Raw genomic sequence first — 26,911 nt, 5'->3', positions numbered from 1 at the left:
GCATCTGTGTGTGTGCATTTGTAAACCTACAGGCCAAGGCAGAAGAGCAGAGTGGCATATGTATTGTTCATTGAGCCATTGAAGCTTACAAAGTGACTGAAAGCATGTGTGAGAGGGATTTTATTGTTGTTGGTGTTGGAATATCTGAGACTACAACATACAAATCCAACATCTGGTTCTTCCTTAAAATAGTCAAATAGAAACATAGGAAACTGTTACTAATCACTTTCTCGAAAACGTGGCATGGTCTCTCTACCAACAAAGCAGTTCTCATATCAGGGTCGACTTCCAGACATAATTTTTTATTTTGTATAGTGCCCAATACCACTTTGCACTTGCTTCAAAGCAACAAAGGTCATTGGGATGGAAAAAACATGTTCCAAAAATATCACATTCAAGCTAGTCCATGGTGAAACAATGTCTGTTGCTTCAGAGCATCCTGGATCTGGCGACTTGCTGGAACAAGAGACAAGAACAAATGTAATCTTTTCCTCAGTTTTAGAAATTCTTCTTCAGGTGGCAGGTTAATAAAGGGGGTCTTCCATAAGGGTTGGGTACTTCAGAGTACGTAGGTTTATCTCCCTCAGCTGCTTCTATTCTACACATAGGATCCAAGGAGGATAAGTGATGCCGACCATAGGCCCGGTATCTCGTCAGCTGGTACATGTAGAACAGCTTAGTTAGGAGGGTTGAGCCCTTGGTTAGTGGGGAGTGAGAACCTCAGATGTTGCAAGACATTTTCACCACGGGAGAGCAGGATGAGACGCAGACCCTGGCAGAAGGAACCGTACTCCATGATATTGAGTTGATGGGAACATCTACTGCATAGGGACACAGTAGACATGACAAAGAAGGATCTGAAATGAGAGAAAGGGGAAGTCCATACAGTTCAGTTAAGCCCCACTCCTTTTCTTGCGGTACCAAGCTGCAAAGTGCGCCAAAGGAAATAAGGATTATGAACAAGCATATAACACATTTTGTAATGGAAGCAACAATATTTCAAACAAAAGTAACTAAATACCCAAAGGTTTGCATTTTAGCGGCTGCAGGATTCTGACGTTCACCATGGTCCAGGGAAAACATTGCAAGCAACCCCAACCGCATACTAGGACGAAGCAAAACGTTTCCTAGACACAATATGCTGACATCTCCTGATGCAGCCACTCTTGTGGATACAATGTTGCACGCCTAAGGTACACTTCAATCTTACTGTTTAAACAGGCCATCTCCCAAACTCCTTTGTGTGAAAGAAAAAGCAGGTAAATTATGCTAAATCCCTTTTCGGCTGCTGGTTTCTTTATAGGCTAAGGATGTTGGCTGTTCTGATGAGCAGTGAGAGGGCCAATCGCACCTCCTGCGGCATTGTGACTCTTGGTGTCCTTCCATCCAGCCTAGCTGAGGCCATATGCACCACATCAGGTGTTACGGGTGTGTACCTTCATGCACCGGTGTGAGCGGTCTTCCACTCTCCCATTTATTATCAGCCTGCCACTCAATGCAAGTGTACTATGGACTACTCGTATGGCTAGGCTGCAGGCTCCAGCCCAGGGGCGTAATAAAGGCCCCCACAGCCCCCACGGTGCGGGGGGGCCCCGAGCTCCAGGGGACCCCCTCAACACTTTACCCTGGCCTGACAGCTCCTGAAGAAGTCCGGAGGGGGACCCTCCCTGTACTGTGCAGGGGGGCCCCCTCCAGTTTTGTTACGCCACTGCTCCAGCCTCAACCCAGCCCAAGAAGGTATTTTGTTCTCTCATTGTCCACTGTCTCGCTGAGTTATTCGAGTGGGGTGTTTAGGTACCAAGAGCTGATTCAGGCCTCCCTGTCTCACAGTCCCACACTGCTTCCCTAAAAAGACCCTCTCACGTGTAGCCTTAGCCACATTTTGTTTTATTGGTAGCCATGGTGAAGGTCAAAAGGCCGGGGTGGTCGTCCTGGTAGATGTGATGCATGGTACAGTCCTGAAATCTTTCCAGGACCTCCAGCAGAAATATCACATGCCAAAGACCCAATTCTATAAATACCTCCAATTTAGACATGCCATTTCCCCCAGTATTGCGGGACTGGAGATCCTTCCCGAATTCAGTCCCATTGAAGCCAAGGTCTTCATGGGAGACTTAAAAGACCATAAAATCTCCAAAATGAATCAGTCCTTGGTGACAAATAGTCCCACCACATTAGACAAACTTAGAGAGGCTTGGGAAGGGGATCTCGGCCCACTGGCTGGAGATGATTGGACGGAGGCACTGGCCTCCCGCGGGAGGCAGAAATCGCAATGCGACCGCCTAATTCAATTTAAATACCTACATTGGGTCTACTATACTAGGGCTGGGCTGTGGAGGGCGGGCCTGGTGTCATCCCCAACTTGCCTACGATGTGGCCGGGAGGAGGGAACCCTCATCCATACGATTTGGCATTGCACGACACTCACGAAATTCTGGTGAGGGGGTTTGGCCTGCCTTGCAGAGGTGCTGGGGTGGGAGCTCCTCTCTTCGCCGAAATTGGCACTGCTACATATAATGGAGGGTGTCGGGGGAAATGTTTATAAACGACATTTGTTGTTATTGGGGCTTACATTGGCTAAGAGAGATATTGCTCGGAAATGGAAAGCGGTGGCCCCACCTTCTTCGACAGCATGGAAAAATGGCCTAGATTTTTGTATGGGATTGGAGATTCCAATATTTAAGGCTAGGGGCTGCCCACAAAAACATCCCAAGACAGTAGTGGCCGGTGGTGGGAGTGCTGCGGGCGGCGGGGCGGTGGGGCGAGGGTGGAGCAGCGTGGGGGGTAGTAAACTATGGAATACGGGCCAACAGAGGTAAGTAAACAAATAAATAAATAAAACAAATTTCATTGAGCATTGCAAAATGCGATGCAGCGCGAGCAACGAAATTCGTTTTATTTATTTATTTATTTACTTACCTCTGTTGGCCCGTATTCGATAGTTTACTACCCCCCACCATGCTCCACCCCGCCCCGCCCCGCAGCACTCCCACCACCGGCCGCTACTGTCCCAAGATCTGGAGGCGATGGGCAGACTACAGAGGTCTCTACCTCAAACCAATTCCCTCTGTGGATGCCTTGATCCAGTGATGATCATTCAAGATCGTGGAGTGATAGACCAACGACTCAGTGATACTTTATGTGTGGGGAGGTGGGTATTAACGTGGCACTTAAAATGTAGTGCTACAATAGTGCAACCGGGGGGTGTTATACAGTTCATATTTTACTGTTTCTTTTTGAAAATGTCTATTCTAAATATCAACGCAATTATCCTGTATCTTTCACTAAGGCAGAAGTCTTCTGGGTTACAGAGCCCTGCATTGTATTTGACGCTTGACACAATATAATATATTTATAAAAAAAAAGGCCGGGGTGATTTGGGTAAATTGTCACATTATCAAAAAACACAGCTAGTGTGATTCTGAGCCATTTGCACTGATGTGAGATTGTCAGCAGGGCTAGAATACCACTTAGTTGGTGTAAATTGTGGAAGACCCCTTTGCCCGCTTTATAGAACTGGCAGATGGATGTAAAATCTGAATTCAATTCAAATTTCAGTAAGGGCTCGGAAGGATGTCCTCAAGGTGTTGGCATACTGGATGATAAGGCAAAACATCTTATGATTGATCCAATTAAAAGGGTCTGTTTAATTATTGATCACTGGAACCACCTGTAGCTGGATTTAATCTAATATGATAGGATTTGAAGAAGGAGAAAGTTTTTGAAAGGAAGGTCCTGAGCTTGACTTGTTAAGGCCAGTTGTTAGGGAAGGAAGCAAACCAATTTTCATCCGTACTGCAAATCTGGACATGTACAGCCAGTTGAGTAAAAACGCACTGTGTAATCCACATGTTAAATGCAGAAGAGAGATCAAACAATATGACTATGCAAGGTTGCCCGTAATTCATGGATGGGTGGAGTTTTTCTCTATTGTTAGGTAGGTAAGTTTGTCTCAACATTTTCCTGGGACGAAGCCACACTGAAAATGACAAATGAAAATAAGTGGCAAATTGAGAGATGACAAACCCCTCATGCGACTTGGCATGAAAGGTAAGATGGGGCTATTGGATGAAATTTGGTTTGGGACGTGTTGATTGCGATGAGGTATGTTTCAGTCTCTGAGATGTAATTCCTGTTTACAGAGAGCGATATTGAAGTACCTTCTAATAAGAGTGGTTAAGAATATGGTGCCCAGGTTGGTTACCTTAGCGTTTCATATTCTCTTGTTGATAAAGTTTGTTTGATGGTGGACTGAATTTTGGCTGCCTTTTGATTATTTTATTTTAGCACAGATGATGCATAGGACAGCTGGGATGAAGGAGGCAGGTGGCCTCTTCTCAGTGTGCTGTAGGTTATAGGAATATTAGATAAGAAGAGTGAGGAAATGTGGTTTGTTATATAGAGTGGTTGTGCAACCTCACTGTGTAATATATCCACAAACCTGTCTTGGGTCCACTCAGGCTCGTTTCTAAAACCTTAGCTCAACCCTAGGCAGATGTGGCTTCAAGCAGCCAGGCTTTAACAAAGGAACAAGTGCAAAGCATATACAAGTAACAAAACAATTGAATAAGACAGAAATATGGCACAAAGGGTATTCAAACCCAATTTCTAAAAATAGATCGTATTTTTATGAATATTTGGACATCAGAATAAACAAAGTCCACAAGAGGGTTCCAGAGATATAATTTATTAGGCAAATCACAAATTACTGCTTTTCATTCAAAATGCAAACCAGAACCACGTTTACTTTGAAAACTTTTGAAAACGTTGAATTTTTTAAATAAAATTCTGTTCGAATAGCCCGGCCCACTTTGGTCAACCAAATCCAGCAGGTAGCAAGTCAGAGGGCCTATAAGCCTTAGTAGGACAGTTAATATGCAGTCAAAGAAGTTTCAAGTTGTAATATAGTGCTTAGTAAGTGTTTCTTATATTATTCTGCATCCTCTATGTGAATCTCCCTGTGCCTATATGTTTCCTTTTGATTAGAACCATGGAGATAGAATGGTACTGTTATGTGGTGAGCTAGTTGCATCTGGCACTTGTTGGAGATGGATGGGACTTTTTATTCTCTGGATTAAATTTACCACTTTTAACATTGGAACTCTCCATGGATTTATTCATCTAATTTTACACTGGCGATGAGCGTGGTGAACAAACTCTGCGTTTCCAGCTAGAAGAAGACCAGTCCCAACATCACTTGCCTACCAACACATTCCCTTCAAAACTACAATCTTCTACAACTCATGTGAGTGCCTCTATTTTAATATTCAGAAGTGAGCATTCGCCACATGCCTCACCTCTTCCTTTGTGTCTTTTTGGAAGGGTTGGGAGGCTTCGATGTGGGCTCTGTAAAACGTTTCTTACCATATTACTTCTGAATTTTGCCTTAAGGTGTTTTAATTGCACCTGGCAATGAGAATCTACCTCTCCGGTTTGTAGTATCATTTAATTTGATGGTTTTAACCTCCAATTTTTGAGGAAAAGCACAACTTTGAGAGGAGCAGTAAAGACTTGCTGGGAACGTGCTGTTTGGTTTTAACTCTGTTTGGTTTTAACAGTGCTATGTTGAGAGGTTGACGTGAAGAGAGCAATCAGCACGAGAAAAACCTCAGCGCGAGAGAAAGACCAGTGTTTGTGAACCAGTTACACTCCCGTGTTGAGAGTTTGGTGTGAAGATAACAATCAACACTAGAGAAATTTCAGCGCTAGAGAAATAGAGAAATCTGGAGGCTCTACTGAGGAACTGTGAGGAAGGTCGGTGTTTTTAACCCCTTATCGTGACACTGTGACTTGTTTTAACGTTGGTGGGGCTCCAACCGCCTTCATCACACACTTAGCATTGTTCAAAAACTCTTGCGCACGCACTGGTAAACTCACCCGTACATAGAATTCTGGTCATCGTCCATCTCTGCATTTTTTCAAACTCTCTTGCTCATGCATTGAGTGGCGCAAGGCTGCTCCTGAGCTGCGGGAATGTTCCAGTCTTTGTCTCTCCCTCTCTTCGATCCACCGCAAGTGTCGTATGACGTAGTGGTGAGTCATCACGTTGCAGCACGTTACGAGACAATCAAAGGCAGCGCTGCGTAATCTCCATTTTGTTGCACCCAGTAAAACAACAGCGTCTCCCTGGATACAAGGAAGCATCGGAAAAGAGGAAGCATCGGACAGTTGAGGTTTATTCATCGTAAATAACATTACCGAACTGTTTTTAAAAAAAAAGAAAGAGAGAAAAGAAATAATAAGTATCTGGGTACAAGTTTCAATATCACATCGCCACCTTATGGTTTTCTTGTGAATTGCAGCATTTTCGTTTGCAAGTGGCATTTCAATCTATTCTCTTTAATTATTATTACACGTGCTTAGTATTTATTAATGGCTAGCTGTTCTCTCTTTCTACGGTAAGAAGCAAAAAGGCATTTAGGACCCAATAAGTTGAATAAGGGAGCTTACAATATTGCTTTTATTTAGGCAACCGATTTTTGCTTCATCTATTCACCTGTGGCAAATTTACTCACATGTTTATTCTAAGTTTAATCGTCACATTTATTTAGAATCTCATATGACTTGCAGCAATTTTCGTTTGCAAGTGATATTTTTATCTACTGTCTTTAATTTCACCACATTTGCTTAGTAATTATTAATTCCTTGTCGTTCTCTCTTTCAAAGGTGGAAAGCAAAGAGGCATTAACGATTCAATAAGTTGTACAGGGGACCTTACAATTTTTCTCTTATCATTGCATTCACATAGAGTCACATAATGCAAAATGTCGCAACACCACCTTTCTTTTTGTCATCTCCGGGTGATCCGCCCATCAAGTGGCAAAAATGGAAGAAGGTGTTTGAGAGGTATGCAATGGAATGTGGTACCAATCTGAGTGCTGAAAGAAGAACTGCGCTATTATTGCATTGTCTAGGATCAGAAGGTCAAGAAGTGTTTGACCACCTTCCTGAGGTTGACGACTCGTCCTTAAATGAGTATGAGATTTGTATTACAAAGTTAGATAGGCACTACTTGCCAAAAGTGAGCACTATCTTAGAAAGGTATCATTTTGGCAAGAGAAACCAAAATGAGGGTGAAACGGTGGAAAATTACATTAACGCTTTGAGGAAATTGGGATCTTCCTGCAAGTTTGGTGCATTGATTGAGGAAAGAATAAGAGATCAATTTATGCTTGGGTGTAATATACAAAAGGTTAGGGATGATATTTGGCAGAAGGATGAGCCGCCGTTAGACGAAGTAATCACTATTGCAAAGCAAATAGAACATTCACAAAAATGTGTGGAGATCATTACTAAACATGAAAAGAATGCTGAAGGGGTTCATGAAGTTAAGTTAGACTCTAAAGGGATTGTAATACAGAAAAACTTTAAGTACAACTCTGAGGGGGGCACTTTGCGCTCAACTCAGAATAATGCTTATCAACCTAAGTGTTTTCGTTGTGGGAACTTAGGTCTTTTAGCTAACGACAAAAAGTGTCCCGCGTTAAAAAGCACTTGCTCTAAGTGCAAGAAAGTGGGTCACTACACGGGTGTTTGTCGCACAAAAAAATCTAAAACAAAGGTGAACTCAATTAATCCTAGTGGGTACATGGAAGAGGATTCGGGTTCTGATCTTGACTGTGGACAGATTGTCTCACGAGTTTTTAGTAAGAATAAAAAGGGGCCCTTTGACACAGTGATGATTGGTGGTAGAGGGACTTGTATGCTGTTCGATTCTGGTGCAAAAAGTTCAATTGTCTCCAAGGACTTTTATTTGCAATGTCTTAATGAGAAGGTAAAATTAATTAAAGCTGATATCAAGCCTTTCGCTTATCGTGGCGAGCCCATCAAACTGCTAGGTTATTTTGCGGGTTTGATAGAGTATAAAGGAAGGTTCACTGCTGGTAAGGTTTATGTTTCTCACAAGGGTGACAGTATTTTAAGTTGGCTCCACCAAGAAGACCTTGCCGTCATGTTGGACCCTAATAGTGATCCTCCAATCCTGTTACGGGAAAATTTCAAGGTTAATTCAGTCAACTCCATAGATGAAAATGTGGGTTATATTTCCAACCTCAGAGCATCTTTTCCTAATGTCTTTAGTGGTGATTTGGGGTGTTTACGCAGATATACTCACAAAACCAAATTGGGTGCGGTACCTATCTCAAGCAAAGTGCGCAGCGTACCTTTCTCAGTGAAAGATGAGATGAAGAAATAGATTGATAAGTTAAAATCAGATGGGATCATAGAGGAAGTGGAAGGAACTCAATGGTTGGCGCCAGTGGTCGCAGCATGCAAATCCGATGGTAGTTTGCGTCTGTGCATAGATTTGAGAGCTCTTAACAAGCAGGTCATTGTTGATAGGTACCCTATTCCTAAAATTTCTGAAATGCTCATGATACTTAAAGACGCCAAAGTGTTCTCTACTGTAGATTTAAAATCTGCGTACCATCAGATATTGTTGGATGAAGATTCCAAGGACTACACTGCCTTCACCACTCCGTTTGGCACTTTCAGGTTTGTGAGACTACCGTTTGGTTTAGTTTCGGCAGCATCCGTCTTCAAAAGGGCATTAGAAAGAGTGTTGTGAGATCCACCTGTAGTTAAGATCTATCAAGATGATGTGTTAATTTTTGGTAGTAATGATGAAGAACATGACTTAAGAGTGAAGGAAGTCTTCGAGAGATTTAACCAGTTCAATCTCACAGTCAGATTAGACAAATGCAAATTCAAAAAGTCTTCAATTAATTACTTGGGACACACTATTTCAGAGAGGGGTATAGAACCTAAACAAGATTTGATTATACATAACCTAGCTTCTCCATCTAGTAAAGATGAAATTCCTGGGTATGGCTGAATATTACAGCAAATTTGTGCGTGGGTTTGCCGAAAAAAATGTTAACATGAGGAGATTGTTTTGTAAAGGGGTTGATTTTGTATGGTCGTCACAATGCGAGGAAGAATTTAACAGCTTAAAGGCACACTTGAAGGAAACTCCAAAGTTAAGAAGTTTTGACCCCACATTGAAGACTGTTTTAATCACTGACGCAAGCATGAAGGGTCTTGGGGCTGTTCTTGAGCAAGAAAAGGATAATGAAGTGAAGGTGATTCTTTTTCTCTCCAGGAGTCTTAAGGGGGCCGAGCTCAGGTATTCCGTGATAGAAAGAGAAGCTCTAGCTGTATTCTGGGCTATAAAGAAATTAAAGAGCTTACTTTGGGGTTCTAAATTCTGTGTAAGGACTGACCACAAACCTTTATGCGAGGTTTTTAATAAAAAGGGTATTGATTCGATTTCAAGTCGGATATCCAAATGGGTTGTCGGTCTTCAGGTTTATAATTTCGAGGTCGAATATTTACATGGTACGAGGAATTGCACTGCGGACACTTTGTCGAGACTGGTATGTGCTGATGGGGATGAGTCCATCGTGGAAGATGACAAGGTGAATGATTGGGTGTGTAACATTGAGCACGATGGTATAAAAGAAGAAAAATGGAAAGAAGAATGTATGAATGATGAGGTGATGAGAGAGCTATCCACTCTGATCAAAAGGGGGTGGGTTAAAAAAGGAAATGGTGAATTGGAGAAATTTTGGAATGTCAGAAATGAACTATCTGAAGCACATGGTCTCATTTTTAGAGGGTCAAAACGTATTCCTCCCTCAGTTTTTCGTGAAAAGTTAATTGAGTTAGCACACAGGGGTGACCAGGGAATGTCCAAAACGAAAGAATGAGTGAGGCTTAATTACTGGTGGCCTGGTGTTGACCTTCAGGTGGAGCGTGCAGTCAGGGAGTGTATACCTTGTGCTCTTAGTGAAAAAACCATAAAGCCCAGAGTGCAACCCACGGTTATCAGACAGCGCCCTGAAGGTCTTTGGCAGGAATTAGCTCTAGACATATTAGGGCCTGTCACTGGTGATGGAGGTGAGACATATGTCTTTGTACTGATTGACATGTTTTCCAGGTGGCCAGAAATTAAACTAACCAAGTCTATCGATTCCAAACATGTTATTTCTTTTTTAAAAGAACGCTTTGCAAGGGAAGGCCTACCTGGTTGTTTACTAACGGACAATGGTGTTCAATTTGTGTCTGTTGAAAAGGAATTTTTTTTAGAAGAATGTTCCATCAAACATAAAAGATGTTCGCTGTACCATCCGGAAATGAATGGTATGGTAGAACGCTTCGTCCATGTGCTTAAAGAAACAATCTCCTTGTCTAAACAGAATAGTTTAGATTGGAAAAAGGAGTTAAATACAAAGGTTGAAGTGTATAGGTTCACTCCACATTCCACGACTAGGAGCACGCCTTTTGAACTCCTTAAAGCAAGAAATCCTAGCACTCTTACGGCTCCTTTCTGGGTCAATGATGTAGTTTCAGAAAAGGGTAATACGTCTAAGAATGGAAGTTGGAAGTGTATGGAGAAAGATAAGATTGAAGCTCGCAAACGATATTTTGACATCAGAAAAGCTGTTAAATCTACTGGCGTGAAGGTTGGGGACTTGGTCATGATCAAAGCTCCACTGGGTCGGAAATCTTTTGGGTTGTTTTTAAAACCTCATAACGTCATAAAAATATTTACTAATGCTATCAGAACTGAAGATTCTTGTATATGGAATCTTAATAGGGTTGTTGTTATCAATAATTCTTCTCTAATAGGAAATGGCTCGCTGTGTCATCCAGTCTCTAATGAATCTTTTCTTCGTCCCAGTCACCTTAAGGAGAGGAGTGTAAGAACCAAAACCATGCCTTTAAAAAATAAAAAAACTTTGTTATGAGTAAATATATATATATATTTTTTTCTGTTGTGGAAGGAAGGTATGTAATATAGTGCTTAGTAGGTGTTTCTTATATTATTCTGCATCCTCTATGTGAATCTCCCTGTGCCTATGTGTTTCCCTTTGATTAGCACCATGGAGATAGAATAGTACTGTTCTGTGGTGAGCCCGTTGCATCTGGCACTTGTTGGAGATGGATGGGACTTTTTATTCTCTGGATTAAACTTACCACTTTTAACATTGGAACTCTCCATGGATTTATTCATCTAACTTTACACAAGTCAAGTTCCAGGCTCTATGGTCAAACCGTCATACACATCATTTGAGTAGTCATGATGCAGGGGATACAGTATGCTGAAGATGCTGAGGATGGTGATCCGGTCTACAGGAGTATTTCTGGGGCCACCCCTCAGTCCACGAACATGGCGGGATGACTTTTGCCTTAGAGGTTGAGGTCCCTCAAAGTCCAGGTGAAGTTGAAACAAAAACCAGTTGCCACTGGTCTACTGGTCTCCAGTCACAGCGAAACCAGCGGTTTCCTTTAACTGCGGCTAGTGTCCGTCTTAGATGACCAAAATGCATTTTTTCAACTCTTCCGGGTCCAACAGACCCAAGTGCAACTTTTGAGTGTTGGGGGCTCATTTTCCTGGGCTGTGCTTTGGCAGCCAGCGACGAATAAGCACATGTAACCACCAACTCGCCTAGGTGGCTTCTTCAGCTTTAGTTGCCCTGGAGCTGTAATAGGAAGTCAGCCAACTGACTCTTGGAGTTCACCTCTGTCTGGGGCTCAGGGGATGTCTTTTCCTGGAGCAGGGCACCACAGGTACAGTGCTATCTTTGCTAGACCAGTAGCCGCAAGTGCAGCCCAGTCTTTGGTGCAGCCTCTCTTTGCCAGTTCCTGGGAACAGCAGGGCAGTGCTTCCTTGGCCCACTCTCCAGTACGGCTATGATCTCAGGTCCGTGTGCCAAGGGTGCCACTTTTATGCCCACAACTTGCAATCCGGAGATACAGTGACTACTAACCAATGGGCTACCAGGTTCCCTCCCACCTGTTGACGACTTTCTGCAAAGTGTGACATATAGCTATCCCAGAGTGCAATATCCTGCTTACTCCCGAGATGGCAGAACCCTTCTATTGGTGTTTGGAGCTTGGTAGCCCACCCTAGAGGTGTAGCTACCTGATGGCAATACACCCATGGAAAAACCAGTTTGGCAACTGTTTTCTCCTCTCTGTCTCTGATGCCAAAACTGTCTACCAGAACAAAGGAGCAGCCACTCTCATGTGTGGCCATGATTTGATCTTCAAAGGTGGCTTCCCCTTTGAAGTAGTGCGTCTTTTGGGGTCACACCGTGTGTGGCTTCCTGCCAAGGAGAGGTAACACCTCTTCCAATTGCAAGCCTCTTTTATGTCCTTTTCTGGAAGTTATTCACGCCTCCCCACAGAAGGGCAGATGGCTGTATCATGGCCAGCAACTATAAATGACAAATGGAAACCTTGGGCAGTGGAGTGGCAGCTTTCTCAAGTTGCCTTACGCTCAAACGTTTCATTGGATTCGACTTGAGCATCAAGTCGGGTTTAATGTAATGATTCTAGTAATACCTTGAAGCACCAACTTTAGAAGTCCCATTAAGTAGTTAGCACAACTGAGTTGTCAGCATGCAACCCTGATGTTGCCAATGGGGCTACTAGCCTTTCTACAGTAAAAGTGACAATTTTGTTTTTTTAGTGTTAGGACATATAAAAATGAATGCCCTACTTTTTAATATACAGCGCCATACCTTAGGGCTTGAAAGGCCTACCTTAGGAGTGACTTACATATATTAAAAAGGATGGTCTGGACTTTGTCATTAGTTTAAATGACAAAGTCGAGTTAGCGGTTTAAAACTGCTCCACCATTCTGCAGTGGCAGGCTGGGAGACAAGTTTTACTTTGTCACACTCATTGTGGCACAATAAGTACTGTAGTCCACGAGGTACACTTTAACTTACAGACCCTGGGTGCCTTTGGTATCATATACTAGGGATTTATAAGTTAACTTATGCTAATTGGGTATAAGCCATACATCTTTAAGTGTCAGAGCACTAGCACTGAGGCCTGATTAGCAGGCCTTAGTGCACTCTCAGATTTGCAAAACTAGCTGCATCAGTCCAAATCTTCTGGGTGATAATGCAAAAAGAGGCATTTCTTCACAGGATGTTATTAATTTATTATGTTGTTGAAAAAGGAGATTAAGTCATTAGAGATTTTTGGAGAGGTGTGAGGAAGCGATCAGTTGCACTGACGTTACTTATTCACAATAGATTCTAAATAGTACCATAGAAGAATGTTTGGTTTCATATAATAAATTCCCAAATAAACATGTAGTATACATGAGAGTCAAATCATAAAAATTGTGATGAAGATGCTGTGGATAAACTGCATATCACTAATATAAATGACATCCTATCATGATACCTGTTTTTCTTCCCCCACTCCTGGGCCAGGTAGATATGTACTTCTCCCCTGTGAGAATGGAGGCGTTGATACCGGGGCAGAGGGAGCGGGCTCACACCACACACCCCGCTACAGAGACCAACATAACTCCCTATACCCACCATGGCCCCGTTTGCACTCAATAGATTTCTCACCCTGAACGTGCGCGGCAGGCACATGGCATGGAAACGATACACTGTATACTCTTATCTTAAGCGTCAACACGCGCACATTGTCTTCCTCCAAGAGACACACAACTCAACTACAGCTGCTGCCAAAACGCTGGAGAGGGATGATTTATGCCACTGTCTATTCTGCCTATCTCCAAAGAGCGATGGTCTGGATCTGCCTGGAAGTTCCCTTTCAAGTCCTCCATGGTATTATAGACAAGGAGGGTAGGTTCGTCCTCGTGGCAGGCAGACTGTATGGCTCTTGGGCAGCCTGTACCAGTCTGAGCCAGAGTAGGAGAGGTGAGGCATAGACCATTGCCTGTCGGACCCGGGGTCAACTGTTGAACCATCTTCTTTATCTCTAGATTAAGCAGGGCACTTGCCCGGGCCTGGGCCTGCTTGGCCACTGGCACATAACCGGAAATGATACTACAGCTCTGTGGGGTGTGAGTGTTCTCATCCCGAACACCAGTCAAACCAAGATGATGCACAGAGCGTGCAGTCAGATACCATTTGCACACATAGTTCTGCCAGTGCACTTTACCTCTGTCCTGCACATTTCATGTGCACATACACCTGTGTCAGCAGTTTACCTGTCTCTGGCAGGTAAACTGACACACAGCTGTGCCACTGCACCACAGCCATGATCTGCACATACCATGTGATCACAGATTCCCAAGAATACCTAAGCTCTGTCCTGCACATTATCTATGTACACATAGCTCTACCAGTGTAACTTGAAAGATACTTGTGCATAATCTGTGTATACAAAGCTCTCCCAGTGTACGTCCATCCTTACCAGTGCATTAAATGTGCAAACTGAGCTTGCATAGTGTTCTTCAGTCCTGATCTCCAGGTTCTCTGCGTGCATACAGTTCTGCTATTCCATCACAAGGAGCCTATAGGAAGGATCAATTTGGTTGGGGGGAGCCGCAGGGAACAAAGGGTTAGCAGGAGCCTCAAGGAAGTGAGATGGAGTATGAGCCTTTGGACATCTAGAGGAACTGAGATTGAGTCCCACGCTCACTCAACGTACGGTGAGCAGGGACCCTAGGAAATAGTGGATGAGAAGGAGTAATAAGGAAGTGAGGCGAGCTGGAGCTTCAGAACTGCGGATGTGGTGGAGCTTCAGAACTTGGGGCAAGCTGGAGCTTCAGATCTAAGGATGTGCTGGAGCTTCAGAACTGAGGGCAAGTTGGAGCTTCAGAACTGAGGGCAAGCTGGAGCTTCAGGACTGAGCGCAAGCTAGAGCTTCAGAACGGAGGATGTGCTGGAGCTTCAGAACTGAGAGTAAGCTGGAGCTTCATAACTGAGGATGTGCTGGAGCTTCAGAACTGAGGATGTGCTGGAGCTTCAGAACTGAGGGCAAGTTGGAGCTTCAGAACTGAGGGCAAGCTGGAGCTTCAGAACTGAGGATGTGATGGAGCTTCAGAACTGAGGATGTGGTGGAGCTTCAGAACTGAGGATGTGGTGGAGCTTCGGAACTGAGGGCAAGCTGGAGCTGCAGAACTGAGGATGTGGTGTTGCTTCAGAACTGAGGATGTGGTAGAGCCTCAGAACTGAGGGCAAGCTGGAGCTTCGGAACTGAGGATGTGGTGGAGCTTCAGAATTCAGGGCAAGCTGGAGCTTCTAAACTGCTGATGTGCTGGAGCCTTCGGAGCCTAAACTTAGAAGTGCGCTTGCTAGGAACCTCAGAGTGAGTAGGAGCCTGTGGGATGTTGTGGGGTGAACAGGAGATTATGAGATCCGGGGGTTATAGTAGGCTCCGGGTGTTATAGTGAGCGGAGAACCCGGAGGAGCTGAGCGTAAACAAAAGTCACAGGGAATCTCATTGTGAACCACGTTCTCACTGACCTGAGGGTGAGCATGAATCCAAGAGTCCCTAAAGGTCTGTAGGAGCTTCAAAACTGAGGATGTGCTGGAGCTTCAGAACTGAGGATGTGCTGGAGCTTCAGAACTGAGGGCAAGTTGGAGCTTCAGAACTGAGGGCAAGCTGGAGCTTCAGAACTGAGGACAAGCTGGAGCTTCAGAACTGAGGATGTGATGGAGCTTCAGAACTGAGGATATGGTGGAGCTTCAGAACTGAGGATGTGGTGGAGCTTCGGAACTGAGGGCAAGCTGGAGCTGCAGAACTGAGGATGTGGTGTTGCTTCAGAACTGAGGATGTGGTAGAGCCTCAGAACTAAGGGCAAGCAGGAGCTTCGGAACTGAGGATGTGGTGGAGCTTCAGAATTCAGGGCAAGCTGGAGCTTCTAAACTGCTGATGTGCTGGAGCCTTCGGAGCCTAAACTTAGAAGTGCGCTTGCTAGGAACCTCAGAGTGAGTAGGAGCCTGTGGGATGTTGTGGGGTGAACAGGAGATTATGAGATCCGGGGGTTATAGTAGGCCTCCGGGTGTTATAGTGAGCGGAGAACCCGGAGGAGCTGAGCGTAAACAAAAGTCACAGGGAATCTCATTGTGAACCACGTTCTCACTGACCTGAGGGTGAGCATGAATCCAAGAGTCCCTAAAGGTCTGTAGGAGCCTCTGGGTACCTCCTTGTGTCTAGGAGCCTCAGTGATCTGAATCTGAGCAGGAGCAGCAGGGGCCCTGAGAGTGAAATTAAAATGAGTTTAATGATCCTTCAGTCCTCTGGTAGGTCATGATGTGCGTGATACTCTGAGGATCCCTTGATCAGTGGAATTTGATGATTAGGAGATTTAGGCCTACTGCAGGCAGGGCATTAATGGATATGAAGGTGAGCATGATCTAAATGACTTAAGGTGCAGTGCCATATTCAGAGACATACATCAACCCTCTTACTCTTCTGTTTACCTTTCTTTAACCATATCCTTCTCATTCCTTTATCATTAACCTCTTTCTTTCTCTTTCTCTTTCTCCTTCATCTGCTCTCCTTCTTTTCCATAAAATGAGCATCTCTCCCCTTTCAGGTTCTCATTTTCCTCTAGCATCATTTAACTCAGTCTTTAACTCAATCTTCTTGCCTCTATTCTACCTCTGGCCCCTTCCTTCTCGCTCCTATGCTTTCTTCCCTCTTTCCCCTCCTTCATTTTACTTACTTTTCCATCTTCTTCTCTGCTCCTCCCTTTAACTTTCAAATTAGCAGCATTTGTTCCTGGTCCCTCCTTTAGATGACCTCACCAGAGACCCTAGGCCACTGGTAAACAGTTAGAGCACATCCACCTGAGCCTGTAGTCAATGTGCCTGAAAAGTAAGATTCTAGGGACGTCCATGGCACTCCTGGCTTGCCCTCCATCTGTAGCTTTCATGAGAACCTCATTTAACCTTATTTAAAAAATAACCACTTCCTGGCAAATAGTATGCAGCTAATCCAATACATTGTAAGTGAATGTTTGAGCTAGATAAGAATTTCATGTGGATATTTTAATATCAAAAGCTTGAAAGCTAATGTCCTCACAGGATAAAGTGCTGGATGTAAAGTGTGATAATGGCTGCTTTTACTTGCTGGATCTCTTAAGGGCTGCACATTCACCCTTCCTTTCTATCTTCAAAGGGTGGGATAGACCATTCAAGCCTGTGATCCCAGCAGTTTAACACCACCTGACTCAATGCCTCTACAGCTGCACAATTGATGCAGTTCTTGCAAAAGACATTGATGTCTCTCTCAGGTCCCTGTTCGTTGCTCCCTCTGCCCATAAAATATGAGGAAATCCTTTGGTCTGCTACAAGGAGAAGAAAAAAGCTTCCTTTGAGGACCAGTGTCTTGCTCAACGTCTATCTTCAGTAAAAAGGTTCACTCGCACAGAAGAACGTTTTGATCAGATTGATGGGCTTGAGGAGCCCAATATGGATTTTAGGCGAACTGAGGAAGATGATTCAGAGGCTTATAACCTCTTTTTTGTATGGATACTTCTAAGCACAGGTTCCTCACCATGAAATATTCCCCAGGCACCAGACTGAATGTGGAGATCTTTCATAGCAGTGCACTCATCCACCCATAGGTGGGGTTGTGCTGCTGTGCATTGGCTCCATACTGCCCCAGAACTGACAGCGCAAAGCTGTATATAAGTGCCACTCCTGTTAGTTACTTTCTTTCTGCTCCTTCCAATGCAGATGCATAGCTCCGCCCCAGACTTTTTGGGTCTTAGGATGACTTCCACCCTTTTCACTGTGAACTAGGGAATAATGTCACCAACAAAAATGACAGAATTCAAGCCATGCTGTGATTGGAGGCAGCAAACCTGGCCATTGATCTGCATGTGTTGGGTGCTTGGGTTCACGATGCAACTCTAAGTTGTATGATAAATGTACCCTTATGCACACAAAAGAAATTCAAGACTGGGAGGAGAAACTCTATGTTGCCAAACAAAAGAAGAATTTGCCACCTTCAAATTGGTCCACTCGTGCTCCAGGTCATAGGGCCAGATTACATCCCTGTCATATGGCTGGACCCATGCCCGTTCTACTTTCTGCTCGATATCCTCCGCTAAGTCAAAATGCAAACCAAGCATATAAAAGTGAAGCAGAACTTCACCCCTTCTTGCCACTCTGACTCCAAAAAGAAAGCACAAGGGCATCAAGTTGTGAGTTGCACTCCATCGAGGTCACTGGTCACTGAGTGGTTTCCTTCACAGATGCTGATGCACCTCCTGGTCTATTATTGACCCCGCAACAAATCGAAGTCTTCAAACAGGCCACGCTGAAAATATTCAGTAGGCTTCTGGCTCTCTCTGGTGCACCTTTAGGCTTTACCGGTTACTGCCAGACAGTCCCTTAGGGGTGCTGTCTGTCCTCCCTGTACTCGTTACTGGTCTTGTACCAACTCTGGTACAGACTTCTACTCTATTCCCCTGATCCATGCAATTCTTTCCACTTTCACACCAGAGGATGATCCAATGCCAACATCCATTTCATCCCCAGAACCGGCATCAGCTCGAGCTCAACCGATGTTGTCTACTATAAAATTACTCAAGCGTAACTGGTTGTCGTGCAGCCTAGCTCAAACCCGGTGTTTCTCCCGCATCACAGCTATCAGCAGAGGCTCCATCATGTTTTTGGCTCTAATTCTAACCCTGTGCCAGAGCAAGGTGCCTCCCTGGATGCTGATGATGATGATTGTGAGGGGAATGGCACGTTTCCTACTGATTACCCTGATGATACCTTATACCTGGATTTACAAAATGCCAGTGGGCTTGACACCTTCCCTGAAACAGAACTTAACTCACCACATGGGTCATCACCAGAGAAGAGTGCCTCATTTGGAGTTGTTTTCAGCAGGAAGGGTAGATGCAAGAGTTACTGCTCCTTCCTTCCATTGAAACTAAAACTAACAGAAATTCTGTAGCCCAGGCTAGCGACTTCTGAGCCCTTATTTATATTTAATAATGCCCTCACAGACAGTCTGATGGATACTTGTTCAAAATCATGTTCTTGCCCACCTGTGGATAGGCAGGTGGCCAAATGTCATAGACCGATTCTTAGTGACCAGAATTTTCTCATCAAGCACCCGCTGCAGAGAGCTTTATTGTACAGGCATCGACCAGTAAAGTGAATCCTTACTCATTTCCCACCACTTCGCTGGATAAATAATCTAAAGTGTTGATGCCTTTGGCATACATATGTTTTGTTCAGTCAGTCTGGCATTGAGTCTTGTAGACATGAACTGTCTGTTGGACAGATATACCCATGCTCTTTGGGATATGGCCAGCGAGATCTTGTTGGCACCCCCAGAAGATGTTAGGGCCTCTTTGGCCTAAACGATACATGATGGGCAGGAAGCAGACAAATATAGTATCTGTGTAGGTTTTGGTACCACAGATCGCCTTACCATGGAGGTTGGTACCAGTGTAGTTCTTCATTGACATACCTGGATGAGTCCGACTTGTATCGCTATTGATGTGCAAGCTTTGCTGATAGATATGCCCTTTGATGGGTCCCACCTCTTTGTAAGAAGGTAAACTCCATTTTAGAATGCTTTAAAGACAGTAGAGGCACACCACATCATGTGGGGCTGTTGGCCTTTGCAAAACAATTCCTGCACCAGTTTTGGACATTTAGGGGCTCCTCCAGAAGTCTGGCGTATAGATAGCAACTGTCATCCAAACCGGTAATGCAACCAACAGTTGAGTCCTCATGGGGCCGTGGATCTGGCAGGCAATGTGCGCACCAGCAGGGGCACCAGTCTTCCACTGCCTCCTTCCCTGCTAAAGCAGCCAACAAACTGCTTTAGTTTGTCCTCCAAGGTGCATGCCCACCCAGTGGGAGACATGATCTGGAACTTCCTTATGGGTTGGTGATCCATCCCATCTGACAGTTGGGTCATACAAATTATTCAAAATGTTTATGCCCTATCTTTTCTTCCCTTCTTACCCTATATCCTTCCAACATAGAAAAGTTTCAGAAGAGCATCTGTCCTTCTTGCTGTTGAAGGAATTTATCTTGCTTTCCAAGGTGCAATAAAGAGGGTAGCAAGAATCATAGAAAGGTGTGTGTATCTCCTCTCTCTGTTTCTTTTTCCTGAAAATGGATGGGGGCCTGAGGCCTATCTTGGACCACCGTCCCACTAAACAACTTAATGTGGAAGGGCAAGTTCGAAACGTTCACATTGCCCCAGACCTGCCTGCTCTGGAATTGGGGTCCTTGGACTTGGAAAACGCTTATTTTAATATATTCATCTGCAGTCCCACAAGCGTTACCAATTTGCAATGCTCCCCTTTGGCCCCACTAGCACCTCTCAGGTGTTTACAACAATGATGGCATACAGTGGCTGACCATCTTCGCAGGTCGGGATTTGCTGTATTCATGTACCTCGACAACTAGCAGCTGAATGCGGGCTTGTGGCAGTCAGTCTTAGTCATTAACGACCTCTGGACAATGGTGGAATTCCTGACATGGTTGGGTTTCAGCAAAAAGGAGCTGAAGTCCCCCCTGATTCCCTCTCAGTGACTTCCACTCTTTTGTTGCAAAACTGGATACGATGGAGTTCAGGGCTTTCTTTTCACAGTGAGTCAAGAACATTCAGGCTATAATGTCAATGTTTCAAGCCCCTTTCCTACATCCCAGTGGGAGTGGTTGTGAGACTTCTTGGCCTCTTACCATTGAACATCCTCCTAGCCAACTATGCCAGATGGCGTATGCAGTGCCTACAGTGGAATTTAAAGTCCCAGTGGACTCAGCACCAGCACCTCTCCTATGCCATCTCTGAGGTAATAGTTCAAGATCTTCAGTCGTGGCTGACTAGCTGCAGTTTGTCATGCGGCAAGCTACTCTACCGGCCCCACCCAGAACTGATGCTGGAGCTGGATGCTTCATTACTGAGTTAGGGGGGTTACCTGTGAGATGTGGAGATCCACGGACTCTGGTCTCTAGTGGACGACTGGTTCCACATCAGTCTCCTGGGGTTTAGGTCCATTCATCTGGCCTTGAAGGTCTTCCTGCTACCTATTGAGGGGAAACTGATGCAGGTATTTTGCTCAATCTAAATTCATAGTTTGTGTTGCAGCATGAGCAGACAAAAGGCGTAAGTGCTGTAAAATATCTTTGGCAAGCTGCACTGTTATGTGGAACTTTAAAAAAGTCTATTCTTTAGTAATATTGGCCGCTGGATGGGTAGAATATATACCCTTGATGTACAGGCAGAATATTTAATGAAATATCAGTAAGCCTTTGATCCCTTCAGAGATGTGCATGAATGGACACTGGCGGAAGAGGCCCATATGAAAGCCAGTCGAAAGGATGAAAAACTGGAAGAGGACCTCAGGACATGGAGGGAGTTATGTTTTGCGTTCTTGAACCCTGATACAAAGGCAAGTGATCAGTATGAGTCAGATGTGAGTGATGGCATGATCGAGGGGGAGTCGGACTGATATACCCGGCAATATAGCGATGGGCTCTTTGAAATGTGATAATTTGTAATGCCATAAGTGGGAATGTCCTGCTCGTATATTTGTGCTCTGCTGTACATTCAACTTGTTTGCACCTGGACACATGATGTGACTTTGTTACAAGAGATAAATAAAGGTTATTAAAAAAAAGCCTATGATCTCTCATGAAGGTTTTATTTGCCTTCCTTAACATAGGCTTCTTTCAAAAATGTCATTGGAGTGATTAATCACAGTGCCACATGTAAAGTCACCTTCCCTGCTGAGAGGTATAGGCTTTCTTTAACTAGAAACTGAAGTATTCTATAATACTTCTTGAACATCCAAAGTAAAGTATTCACAAATGGGGTAGGCTAGGCATAATGTCCAATGAAGTACTCTTGTCCATCCCTATAGGCATCTTGCCTAAGCTCAAGTCTTAACCCTGCACAAGATGCAGGTTAATGCATTAAGCAGCAAATAATCGACAAAGTCAAGAGATAACGAATGTATTGTTTAGATAAAGTTACATTTCAAAACGTTAAACATTTTACAAAGTGATTTCCTAAAAAGTTATGATAATGGGACAGCCTGTCAGGATAAGAAATTAACTAACTATTCAGTGGGTTTCGGGGTCCAATAATAATGAGTTATCGTAGTGTCCCATCAAAGTGTTCAACAGTTAAAACTGTTCAGAAAAAACCCTTTACTGTATCTAGAGAACTATCTAGAGAACTAATAATTGGGCTGGCGTCAACTGCCATGTTGGTCTATGAGCTATGAGTTAGACAAGATTGTCATGCAGTGACTGTTCAATCTGCTGCTGAAAGTTTTCTCTTAGAATAATTTCTGGTCCACAGTGTGCTCCATTTGGATCAGGTCCCAGGTTATAGTCAAGATGTATTGTATAAATGAATGGTCAGTTTTTGTGGTTAGTTCTCATGCAGATGGTGTTACGGTGGAAAATTCTTTCAAACAGCAGCAGATCATGGCCCATGTCATATAAGAGTTCTTTGACCTCGGTTTAGCTTGATATGTGCTTCTTGTGATTCGATTTTCTGATGAAGGGAATAGTCATGGTTGGGAGTAGATGATGCCAGAAGCATGTCGCAAGGTCACAACAAAGACATATATCTGGGCAAAATGTACATTACAGGAGCGTAATCATGTCATTTCAGGAATTTTGCTTTATACTTGTTCTGCCCAAAACTATGCCATTATGTCACTTAACATAATTACTGGCCACTCACTGTAAAAATGTATCATGAATACACAGGAACAACAGAACACAAGTGTCTGCTTTTCTCTAAATGTGTTCTCGCAGCAAAAATTGACACAAGGGTGTGTGTTGCTCTAAAATATAGCAAGAAATTACAGATTTGCATTTTGCATAATTACTTGTATTTTTGTGTAATTTTGTTGCAGTTTCACGTAATTATGGGAAATCAAATTATATGAATTTCGCACACCACTAGAGTTGCACTGTAGCCAGCTGATCTCATCATCGTGCTTCCAAACTCATCTGTTTTTAAATGGATTTTCTTGAAAGCAGAAGTCAGAGGCCAAGGGCACCAATAAAAAGAAACTACAGTCAATAATGATCTCTAAAAAGGTCAAACCACATGAGCCATGCACCACGACCAAAACAATCCCCACTTCAGAGATCACTGCAATACATTTCTAATAGCATGAACATCAAAATCAGCTACCTGAGACGACTATGAGGAGTACTTAAGACGCAATAACATCCGCGTCCTTGGAGTGCCGGAGAAATCGGAGGGTCCTGCCGTGGATCTGTTCATTGAAAACCTGATTACGACGAAATTACAACCGAAGGAACTGTCCAAACTGTTTGTGATCGAAAGAGCGCATAGAGTACCCGGAGGCCGTCCGAGGCCGGGAGCCCCACCCCGCCCGATACTGACCCGGTTGCTAAACTATAGAGACAGGGACACTATTCTCCAAGCTGCCAGGGTTGCTCCTCTAGTCCAGCTAGAAAAACTCAGAAATCACCTTCTTTCCAGACTTCACTCGAGCAGTGCAGATGCGTCAATGCTCATTCCTGGATGTTAAACGAAGGTAACCCGATTCTTCGACCTGCCAGAGGTGGCATCTGACTAGCTGGACAGCTGGAGAACATCACCGGAAAGAAGCCCCAGCGACCATTGAAACGGAAAATTTACTCTATTCGGATGGCTTTTGGTGGTTCCGGACCTCCTTTTCTCTCTGTGGGCTGTCTGTCGAAGTAGCGAGCACACCTGGGAGTACTCAGAGAAAGGAAGGAAGAGGACTTCAGGAGTCAACGAAAAGCCAGGAAGAGACTGACACACCCGTCGCTTCCACAGACATCTCTATTTGTGCAGGATTAAGGCCCAAATGCAACTAACATATGTTAAAGTAGCACGTTTTCTAGTAAAGGCCACAAAATATGACTCTTCAGCAGACCTTTTATATATCCTTTCAGATAGACAGGATGAGATAGCACGAATTAAGGAAACAAGTTGTCCTATTACTGCAGAATAGATACAAATGGTTTTAGATTTACGATTTTTAAGAGTAACACACCCGCCCACTGAGTGTAATGGTTATTTAGTAAATCTTTTACCCAAGATTGTGTCCAAAGGGCAAGATTTAGAGTTACTGGATACATTTTTGTCCATGATCGATGGCATTCTGATATCGAATTTTCCTGTAGGGTTATGTCTTTATGGAATGGTACTGACATTAGTCAGGGTGCAGTAAAAAAGTGTGTGTGTATAATGAGATGATAATTTTATATTTTACACTTGGGTAGATAGCACAGTAAGTCCTCAGACAGTCATGGGATTAACTTTTGTTTATTTGTGCTTCAGAGGAAATAATGCTGCAGATCAGAGCTTATAAATTCTCCCTACTTCCACGGACAAAGTAATTTCACAGTCATGCGCACATACACTCATCATACGCTGGTGGGGCCCATTACACCAACATTCATTCCATTACTCTATCCACACTGAATATAGGAAAGAACTCTTTAATCAATCTGCACCTAATTTGAGGTCAATGCAACCAAATTGAATTATCTTGAGTCTTGATAAAAACAATTTAAACACATTTGAAATCTCAATAACATGACAAAGAAATAACCACCCGACACTGTAATTCAAACAAGAATTATTTATCTAAATTAATTTATATGAAAAGTCATTCAATTGCAAGATCATTATTCTCATATTTACCTATTCTGGCTAAATTTCGTTCTCTAAGTCAGGACAGGTCTCTCAGTAAAGAATTAAAGTCCCTCGAGCTGTCATGTAGAGTCACCGTCCTCTCAGTCAGCATCGGTCTTCTGAGCATAAGTTCAGGAAGAAGTAGCCGCAGACCCTCTCTAGTCTAGTAATATTTATACTAAAATTTACCTACTAAAAGTTACAAACAAACTCTAAACGTCCGTTGAGCAGGAAAGGATGTTAGCTTGCAACATTAGAAAAATCTCCGCTCTCGGATATCTCGAAATTCAAAACAAGGAAATAGGAAGTCCAAAACTAATTTGTAACATCCATGGATGCTCTTCTCCGGAATTGTATCACTCGCAGTGAAGCCACCACGAGTTTATCAAAAATGTTCATTTGTGACAAATGTTCTCTACCAAGGATAACTGGCGGTCATCCCAGAGTTGTCATCTTTTTTCATAACTTTAGTTCAGGCAGAGGCCGAGGTCACAATCAACGAAGCCTCTCTTCATATTCCATCTACTCAAATGCAGGCTGTAGATGTCGGCCATTTTCTTAGTAGGCCACAATGGACAACTTAATTAAAAAGAAACATAAAACAACGTTACTACATTGTATTGATTACACAGTGTTAATTCCCACTAATACCCTTATGTGTATGTATTTATCTAGCCATTTGCGACATAAAGAAGCATTAAAGCATATTATTTTAAAGCGCAATCACATAACAAATAGCACATAAGCCACACTTATTTAATTAATTTGCTCACCAACTTAGTTCACTTATTAATTTAGCCATGCAATTGCATTCCCACGTATAGTTCTTTCATTAATAAGGTTGGTTAATAAAAAACTCGACAAAACTTAGTACTTAATAATTAATCATTAGTAATTTTAATTATGACATACAAAAATATAAACTGATGTTTGGGTTTAAATAGAAAACCCTGCTCCAGCAATCCCCCCTTTGGTGATATATCATCACCACAAAATCCAACCCAAGAAATTTAGTTCCCCCTTTTTAGGAAAAATCCAAATGTCTTTTTGTTCTTACATTAAACTCCAGTTTCTCTTTCATCATCTCTTTTTGTTTCTAAGTACATGCTCTCCCTCAATTCTTCCAATTCTATTTCTTGTGGGTCTCTTTTTGACCTCTTTTGTCTCTTTTCAACATTTTCTTTTATTATTTTCTTTTTATTCCTCCTATATCTACAGCATAAACACCGTAATCTAAGAATCAATAAAGCAACAATCACACATGTCAAAGGAAATAATATCTTACCAAAAATAGTACTACCTATTTTAGCAATAAAATTCTTAACAGCAATCACCTTATTAGCCATTTTAGTCCAGATACTTTCAGCTTCCAGTGGTACTAATTCTTCATGCAAATCAGTAATATTTTTGATATAGACTTTTAAATCTTTGCTTTCATCAGGAATGTAAGTGCAACAATGTTGAACTTTCAGCATTCCACAGACTCCACCCTCTTTTGCCAATAAAATATCAAGGGCAAGTCGATTTTGCATAGACATGGCGCGTAAGGCAACCATCTCTGTATTTACCAATAGAAACCCTCCAGCAGTGCTTGTCGATAAGCGATCCACCACTGTTGACAACTTCCGAATTCCATATGCATTTAATGAAATTCCCACTGCTGGTATCAAAGCTCCGAAAATATCTCCTACAATTTCTGTCCAAGTTTCTCTTTTAAAACGTGTTAGTAAATTAATTTGTTCTGCATCTTCTATTCTATCCATATGGAAAATCTTTGGAAAGACCAGGCCAACATAACATGTGCCATACCAATGGTCAGGCAACCTGTAATAAGCTGTATTCCCACAAATATAATACACTCCCGGGAAAATTGGATCTTCTCCTCCTTTGAATCCCCATCCTGTTGCAATAAAGTATGTATCATGGCACTCACTAGTCCCAACAAAATAATAATCATATTGGGATTTCCTTCTGGTAATGCATAGTTTACCCTTCTGTGGTGCATCTAAAGCCAAAGTTGGACTGGCCCCATTCTTCAACTCCTTTCCTATCTCAATGTCCCACATTGTCTCACTCATTTTATATCCTCCTGCCTTTTCATGCATACCCATTCTCCTCTCCTTTTCTCTACCATGTCTAGGAAAGCTTCTTCCTCTTCCTTCAAACTACAAGTTAAATTGTTTCTAAAAATGTAATCTAGTGTTAATTCTTCTGTTTCAATAAAAATCTCACCAAAAATGTTAGCTTCTTTAGCAGGATTCAGTTTTTTATTCATAGGCAATTGCCCAAAAATGTTATCCTTATTAGACATATCATAATCTATTTTCCCTAATAAATAAAAAATACTAATCAACACACTACATGAAATTCCATACGTAGCTGGAAGATGATGATAAGTAACTCCTTCTGAAACAGATGCAGGTAATTGCATACAGACGTAGCAATCCCTTACCTCCATTGTCTTTACGTATTCATACAACAATTTTGAAAA

At 43.0% G+C, this 26,911-nt stretch overlaps 1 long non-coding RNA gene across 1 annotated transcript; it reads right to left on the bottom strand.

Annotated features, from left to right (window-relative positions):
• Positions 1 to 104: 104 nt before the first annotated feature.
• Positions 105 to 6,127, bottom strand: LOC146812416 (uncharacterized). Its single transcript, XR_014966855.1, has 2 exons — positions 5,878 to 6,127; positions 105 to 857 (listed from the first exon to the last, which is right to left on the bottom strand). It is a non-coding gene; the product is annotated as an uncharacterized LOC146812416 (long non-coding RNA).
• Between the last annotated feature and the right edge of the window lie 20,784 nt (positions 6,128 to 26,911).

This window comes from Triturus cristatus, chromosome 7 (genome assembly GCF_964204655.1).
Source record: "Triturus cristatus chromosome 7, aTriCri1.1, whole genome shotgun sequence".
Lineage (NCBI taxonomy): Eukaryota > Metazoa > Chordata > Amphibia > Caudata > Salamandridae > Triturus > Triturus cristatus.
Note: the sequence above shows the minus strand (reverse complement) of the source record. Positions and strands in the feature narration are given on the sequence as shown.